Raw genomic sequence first — 8,379 nt, 5'->3', positions numbered from 1 at the left:
TAGTATGTGGAAGAGCAGATCAGCAAACAGCATGCAGAAGTTCCCTATTCAGAATGCGTGTGTGTGCACATGCATAAGAATTTGGATTGGTGGCCAGGTGCAGTGGCTCATGTCTGTAATTCCAGCACTTTGGGCGGCCAAGGCAGGAGGATCACTTGAGGTCAGGAGTTCGAGACCAGCCTGGCCAACATGGTGAAACCCCATCTCTACTAAAAATACAAAAACTTAGCTGGGCATGATGGCAGGTGCTACAGGAGAATCACTTGAACCTGGGAGGCAGAGATTGCAGTGAGCCGAGATTGCACCACTGCACTCCAGCCTGCGCGATACAGTAAGATTCCATCTCAAAAAAAAAAAAAAAAAAATTGGATTGGGCCAGGCGAGGTGGCTCACACTTATAATCTTAGCACTTTGGGAGGCCAAGGCGGGAGAATTGCTTGAGCCCAGGAGTTGAAGACCAGCATGGGCAACAGAGCTAGACCTTATCTCTACAAAAAATTTTTAAAAATTAGGCTGGGCACGGTAGCTTTTGCCTGTAATCCCAGCACTTTGGGAGGCCAAGGTGGGCGGATCATCTGAGGTCAGGAGTTCGAGACCATCCTGGCCAGCATGGTGACACCCTGTTTCTAATAAATATACAAAAATTAGCCAGGCGTGGTGGCAGGCGCCTGTAATCCCAGCTACTAGGGAAGCTGAGGCAGGAGAATCGCTTGAACCTGAGAGGTGGAGGTTGCGGTGAACTGAGATCGCGCCAATAGACTCCAGCCTGGGCGACAGAGTGAGACTCTGTCTCAAAAAAAAAAGAAAAGAAATTGACTTCTCACAGTTCTGGAGGCTGGAAAGTCCAGGATTAAGATGCCCACAGATTTGGCGTCTGGTGAGGGTCCACTCTCAGGTTCACACAGGGGGTCTTCTCATTGCGTCCTCACCTGGGGGAAGGGGAAGGGGTCTCTCTGGAGCCTCTGTTTTTTTAGACAGAGCCTTGCTATGTCACCCAGGCTGGAGTGCAATGACGCTATCTCAGCTCACTGCAACCTCCGTCTCCTGGCTTCAAGCGACTCTCCTGCCTCAGCCTCCTGAGTAGTTGGGATTACAGGCATGCCCCACCCTGCCCAGCTGATTTTTGTATTTTTAGTAGAGACAGGGTTTTGCCATGTTGGCCAGGCTGGTCTCGAACTCCTGACCTCAAGTGATCCGCCCACCTCAGCCTCCCAATACCAGCGTGAGCCACAGCGTCCGGCCTCTGGAGCCTTTTTCGTAAGGGCACTAATCCCATCGTGTGGGCTCCACCCTCACGACCTAATCACCCCAAAAGCCCCACCTCCTCATACCCTCGTGTTTTGGTTGGGATTTCTTTTTTTCTTTTTGAGACGGAGTCTCGCTCTGTCACCCAGGCTGGAGTGCAGTGACCGGATCTCAGCTCACTGCAAGCTCCGCCTCCCGGGTTTACGCCATTCTCCTGCCTCAGCCTCCGGAGTAGCTGGGACTACAGGCGCCCGCCACCTCGCCCGGCTAGTTTTTTTGTATTTTTTAGTAGAGACAGGGTTTCACCGTGTTAGCCAGGATGGTCTCGATCTCCTGACCTCGTGATCCGCCCGTCTCGCCTCCCAAAGTGCTGGGATTACAGGCTTGAGCCACCGCGCCCGGCCTTGGTTGGGATTTCAATGTACAGACTGTGGGGGGCATAGACCACAGCGGCCCCCTCTCCACAGGCCGGTGCAGAGCATCAACGCATCTTACAGATGAGGAAACCGCCCAGTGCCAGTCTTTGCCCCCATGCCTCCCTGAGCCTTTTCGGATGGGGTGGGTGGGAGCCTCACACAGGATGAGTGGGCGCTAAGCCCTGTGGCCCTCCCACCCAGAGCTGCATCTCTGTCCCTCCCTCCTCCTTCCCAGAATCCTCCTGACCAAAGTGGCAGAGAGCAGAGCTGTTTGCAGCCTGCCTGTCCCCGCCCTGCCCTCACCCCGCCCTCTTTGACCTTGAGATGGGTTCCTCGAGCCAACGTCTCTTTCCTGGGGCTGGATGGGGACAAACCCGGGGTCCCTCCCTCTCTTAGGAGTTGAACCACAGTGACCAGGAGCCCAGGAGCGCCGAAGCCCTGTGGTTGCTATGGAGATGGGAGCGGGTTTGCAGAGGGAGCTGTGTGATTAGGTGGCATTTGCGTCTGTAGAAGGAGGCAGCGCGACACCCTCGCCACCCCGAGAGGTGCTTACGCCTTGGATGCTCTTATGAGAGCTTTCCAGAAAAGCCAGGCTCACGGGGGTAGGAATGGAGATTCCTCCCCACACCTCCACCCTGTCCCTGCCCCCCAAACACCCAGGTACCCAGGCAAACTGTGGCCAGCGGACAGGTGCCATCATGACATGGGTGAGCTGCCTGCCTGGAGGTTCTCCAGGTCCCTCCTGTCGCCCACCTGTCCAAGCCCCAGAGCGTCCCTAAATGCCCAGGGAACACTCAGGGTCCTTTCCAGGGGGCAGTGGCCTAAGCAGCTCATTCTCCAGCAACCCTCTGCACCAGGCTGGGTGGTCCCATTGCCCTGTCTCCGACCCTCACAACTGTGCAAGCCAAGTATTAGCCCCATTTCACAGGCGGAGAAGCTGAGGCTCAGAAGGGTCAGCAATCTGTCAGGGCCAGAATCTAAACCCAGGTCTGCCCGACTCCCGTGTATGTGCTCCTTCCCTCACACTAGCCAGCCCAGCCCAGCTCCAGCCTGGCCCCCTCAGCCTACCCTGGGTTTCCAGCCAGTGACCCTCCCAAAGCACAGAGCTGAGGCTCAGAGAGACATGTGGCTGGACATGCAGAGAGTGAAGCTCTGTGGCCCACAGCTGGAGGAGGACCCTGCCTGCCACCTCAAGGGGGCTGTGTGTTCAGGGCTGTGTGCTCAAGGCTCTCCCTTGCTTCTCTCCACTACTCCACGAGCCGGCCTTTCTGCTTAAAAAGAGAGCCCCGGCCAGGAGTGGGGCTCACGCCTGTAATCCCAGCACTTTGGGAGGACGAGACAGGCAGATTACTTGAGGTCAGGAGTTCAAGACCAGCCTGGCCCACGTGGTGCAACCTGGTCTCTATTAAAAATACAAAAATTAGCTGGGCGTGATGGCACATACAGGGAGTCCCAGCTACTCGGGAGGCTATGGCAGGAGAATCCCTTGAACCTGGCAGGCGGAGGTTGTAGTGAGCCAAGATGTTGCAGTGAGCCAAGCCAAGCACCATTGCACTCTAGCCTGGGTGACAGAACGAGACTCTGTCTCAACAAACAAACAAACAAACAAACAAAAAACCCAAAAAACAAAAAATTGGGGGGTAGGCGCAGTGGTTTATGCCTGTAATCTCAGCACTTTGGGAGGCGGAGGCAAGCGATCACATGAGGTCAGGAGTTCGAGACCAGCCTGACCAACATGGTGAAACCCCATCTCTACTAAAAATACAAAAAGTTAGGCTGGGCGTGGTGGCTAACACCTGTAATCCCAGCACTTTGGGAGGCTGAGGTGGGCGGATCACGAGGTCAGGAGATCGAGACCATCCTGGCTAACATGGTGAAACCCTGCCTCCACTAAAAATGCAAAAAAATTAGCCGTGCGTGGTAGCGGGCGCGCGTAGTCCCAGCTACTCAGGAGGCTGAGGCAGGAGAATGGCGTGAACACGGGAGGCGGAGCTTGCAGTGAGCTGAGATCGCACCACTGCACCCTAGCCTGGGCGACAGAGCGAGACTCCATCTCTAAGAAAAAAACAAATTAGCTGGGCATGGTGACACTGTCTGTAGTCTCAGTTACTTGGGAAGCTGAGGTAGGAGAATGGCTTGAACCCGGGAAGTAGAGATTCCAGTGAGTTGAGACTGGGCCACTGCACTCCAGACTGGGCGACAGAGTGAGACACTGTCTCAAAAAAGGAAAAAAAAAAAAAAAAAAGAGACCCCCCCTACCTGCACAGACCCTGCCCAACATGCTATGCTGCAGGTGTCCTCCAGACCCAGACTCCTTGACCAGATCAGAACTGAAGACAAGCCACGCATTTCCCGAGATTTGCCACCCTCCTGCTCCTTAGACCTTCACGGCTCCTGCTTGGGGGCGAAATGACACATTGAAAACCACCCTTTCCATTTTCCATAGTCATGATTCCCGCAGGCCGTCTCCGGGCTCCCATTCTGTATTCTGGGAAGTGTTTACATTGGCCATGACAGCTGAGGTGGTAAGGCGGTGACACTGGGTGGGTGGGGTGGGAAGGAAGAAACTGGGGTGGCCGGAGGGCGTGGGGCAAAATCAGGGTTAGCACCAGGCTCCAGGGATCCCAGCTGGTGCAGAGAAGGCCGAAATCCACAGGGCTGGGTCTGTCTGATGGCAGGAGAGGGTGTGGGTGGGAACAAGCAGGGGTGGAGGAGGTGTTACCTTTGTAGAGACCTCTTGGGGTCACATAAGGACGGAGCAGGCGCTGTTCCTGCCACACCCAACTTGCAGTCCAGGCTGAGGCCCACGGAGTCTGGCCAAAGACCGCCGGAGACAGCACAGGCAGCCGCCTGGCGTGGTGGGATTTGGTTCTGTTTAAAAAATAGAAAAACAAGTCACCCCCACCCCGCCTCCCTGCGCCTGTCACTTCAGCAGCTCAGCCTCATTCCGAGGCTGCCGGGCACCCTGCGTTTCTGTCTTCCGGAGGGCTTCTCTGCGCTGGGGCCACTCAGGCCCGGTTTTTGATCCCGGCTCCACCACATCCGAGCTGGGCAACCTTACGGAGATGGGTTTCCCTCTCTGAGCCTCAGTTTCCTCATCTGTAAAATAGGGATAAGGTCATCACAATGACGCATATGGAAGACGTAACACAAGCCAGGCCCGGGGGAGGTGTGAGCCCCGCTCTTCACTCCTCCCCTCAAATCATGGCTGAGAACGGAATGTCAACTCTAAGAAGAGGGTGCTTTCCAAGAGGCTAGGAACGAGAGGGAGAGCAGAGATCTGGGATCTGGGGGCTGGAGAAGGAGATGATACCAATTCTACACAGATTCTCTCAGAAGGGTAGAAGAGGCCAGCATGCCTCTGGTAACCAAATCGAGAAACAGACACCAGCATCCCTCATGGGCATTGATGCCAGAATCCAGAACACATTCTTTGTCCAATCCAACCCAGCCATATTTAGAAGGGAAATGCCCCAGGGTGTGTCAGGGTGTGCCTCCGGTATGCAGAAGTGGCTACCATTCAAAAATCATTTATAGGCCGGGCGCGGTGGCTCAAGCCTGTAATCCCAGCACTTTGGGAGGCCGAGATGGGCGGATCACGAGGTCAGGAGATCAAGACCATCCTGGCTAACCCGGTGAAACCCCGTCTCTACTAAAAAAATACAAAAAACTAGCCGGGCATGGTGGCGGGCGCCTGTAGTCCCAGCTACTCGGGAGGCTGAGGCAGGAGAATGGCGTCAACCCGGGAGGTGGAGCTTGCAGTGAGCTGAGATCCGGCCACTGCACTCCAGCCTGGGCGACAGAGCAAGACTCCATCTCAAAAAAAAAAAAAAAAAATCATTTATAATTCACCATAAAAAATGAAATGGGCATGTCAATCACCAGGCGCGGTGGCTCACGTCTGCAGTCCTAGCACTATGGGAGGCCAAGGCAGGAAGACTGCTTGAGGCTAGGAGACCAGCCTGGGCAACATAGTGAGACCCCATCCCTACAAAAATAAAAATAGGCTGGGTGTGATGGCTCACGCCTGTAATCCCAACACTTTGGGAGACCGAGGCAGGCAGATTACCTGAAGTCAGGAATTCCAGACCAGCCTGGTCAACATGGCAAAACCTTATCTCTACTAAAAATACAAAAAAAATTAGCCGGGCGTCATGGTGCATGCTTGTAGTCGCATCTACTTGGGAGACTGAGGTATGAGAATCTATTGAACCTGGGTGGCAGAGGTTGCAGTGAGCTATTGCACCACTGCACTCCAGCCTGGGTGACAGAGTAAGACTCTAGCTCCATTTAAAAAAAAGTAAAAAAAGAAAAAAAGAAAAATATTAGCCGGTGTGGTGGTGCACACCTGTAGCTACGTGGGAGGCTGAGGCGGGAGGATCGTTTGAGCCCAGGAGTTTGAGACTGCAGTGAAATGTGATCATGCCCCTGGACTGCAGTCTGCAGAGTGAGACCCCAACTCTTCTTCTTCTTTTTTTTTTTTTTCTCAGGTAGCATCTTGCTCTGTCACCCAGGCTGGAGTGCAGTGGTTCAATCTCAGCTCACTTCAACCTCCGCCTCCTGGTTCAAGCAATTCTTGTGCCTCAGCCTCCCGAGTAGCTGGGACTACAGGCATGCGCCACCATGCCTGGCTAATTTTTGTATTTTTAGTAGAGATGGGGTTTCTCCATGTTGGCCAGGCTGGTCTCGAACTCCTGACCTTAGGTAATCCGCCCACCTTGGACTCCCAAAGTGTTGGGATTACAGGCGTGAGCCCCTGTGCCTGGCCAAGAGACCTCAACTCTTAAAAAAAAAAAAAAAAAAAGGAGCAGTTATTGGCTTTACTCAGCAAAGTGCATTCCCCATGCCAGAGCAGGTACACACCATCTCTCTTGTTCCATGGTGGGAACTGGAAGCTGTCAACCAATGCACAGCCGCGTCGATCTCCCCACCCAGGCTCTGTCCAGCAACAAGGCAGGGTGGCAAGTCCTGAAGAAGTCACGGCCTCCTCCCTGTTCTCTCAGGCTCTGCTCTTGCAGGTGCCCCCAGAGGGGTCATCCGGGACCTGAGGGTGGCAGCTCTTCCCAGAGCCCTTGGGTCTTCATGGAAAGGGGCTGCAGAGTGATGGTTTTGGAGACATGTCGGTGTCTGAGAGTGATGAAGTCCAGGGAAAGTCTTGGAAGAGTCAGAGCCCAGGTCTGCCTTGTGCTAACGGCCATGTCAGCACAGCGTGTCCCAGTTCCTTCCTTGCCTCCAGGGACAACACCACCAGGAGCCCTGCGACCAACACTGAGCATGACCGGTGATGTGTCAGGTTCGCAGGTGGAGGGCACCCCGAGTCACACATCAACCCCCCGGGGCCCCTGTCATCCCCGTGTGACAGACAACGACACCAACGCTCTGGGACGGGACATCAGCACCGCTCATTGTCCTGAGCCAGCACCGGCTGCCGCTGCCATCACACAGGATATGGTTCCCAGGCAGCACGCTGACTGCCTTCCAGGAGGCTCTCCCCTTCACGGTGTGCCAGGCGCTCTTGGGGCTCCACTGGCCCCTGCAAGCTTTAGAGGGCTTGCCCAGAGCCCTCCACCCTTCAGAAACCCCTCCTGATCCTAAGGACTCCAGAGACCACCCAGCCACCTCCTGCAGAGCCAGAAACCCTGGGGATCTATGTCCCTGCTGGGGATACGGGCTCTGGACGGCAGAAGCTGTCCCCAGCCCACACCTGGGGCTGGATCTGCGGTGGATGACAGATTCCAGAGAGCGGGGGCAAAGGGAGAAAGAAGACACCCTTACCCTTCTGCTCAGCACCTTGGAAAGGCACCACCATGAGCACCGTGGGAATGGGCAGAAGCTACTTTAACCCGCCAGGGTTCAGGAGTGGATGCTGGGGGTTTTTTGTTGTTGTTTATTTCTTTGTTTTTCCTGACACAGAGTCTCGCTCTGTCACCCAAGCTGGAGTGCGGTGGTGCAATCTCAGCTCACTGCAACCTCTGCCTCTTGGGTTCAAGTGATTCTCCTGCCTCAGCCTCCCGAGTAGCGGGGACTACAGGCGTGCACCACCATGCCTGGCTAATTATTTGTAATTTTAATAGAGACGGGGCTTCATCATGTTGGCCAGGCTGGTCTCGAACTCCTGACCTCAAGTGATCTGCCCACCTTGGCTTTCCAAAGTGCTGTGATTACAGGTGTGAGCCACTACACCTGGCCAAGATTAGATACTGGAGGTTTGCTTTGTGGTGACCCGGCTGGACCCAGTGCTCCTGAGCTCCCCTCAGAGCAAAGACCAGGTGCAGATTCCCTGCACCCCTCAGTAGGCCTGGACGTGCAGGAGGCTTCAGACAGAAAAGCAGGGCCTTGCGAGGGCGGGCAGGGTCTTGGATCATGTCTGCAGGGGCATTGGCCCTGAACAGACCACCACTGTCAAGGATGTGGAATCTCTGCAGCATGGGGGCAGGGCCTGTAGACCTGCAGGCTGGACCTGGGACACCTAACTGCCTGTTGTCATTGACAGGCCGGCCCCTTTGTGGCAGCCCTACCCTCGGATGGCAGTGCAGCTGTATCCCTGCCCTGTCCCGGTGAGGCCAGCTACGAGGGGAAGATGTGTGTTTCCCCAAAAGTGTCCTGTGGGTTACGTACTGAATTGGTCCTCCCAGAAAGAGATGCTGAAGCTCTAATTCCCAGTGTCTATGGCTGTGATCTTCTTTGGAAATAGGGTCTTTGTAGGTGTGACTAAGAT

General features: G+C 55.1%; 1 long non-coding RNA gene across 1 annotated transcript; it reads right to left on the bottom strand.

Annotated features, from left to right (window-relative positions):
* Positions 1–770: 770 nt before the first annotated feature.
* On the bottom strand, positions 771–7,622 carry LOC108582308. Its single transcript, XR_002517421.2, has 3 exons — positions 6,525–7,622; positions 3,921–4,760; positions 771–929 (listed from the first exon to the last, which is right to left on the bottom strand). It is a non-coding gene; the product is annotated as an uncharacterized LOC108582308 (long non-coding RNA).
* Positions 7,623–8,379: the final 757 nt, after the last annotated feature.

Source organism: Papio anubis, chromosome 13 (genome assembly GCF_008728515.1).
Source record: "Papio anubis isolate 15944 chromosome 13, Panubis1.0, whole genome shotgun sequence".
Lineage (NCBI taxonomy): Eukaryota > Metazoa > Chordata > Mammalia > Primates > Cercopithecidae > Papio > Papio anubis.
The sequence above is the reverse complement of the archived record's forward strand: the minus strand, read 5'-3'. Positions and strand labels throughout refer to the sequence as shown.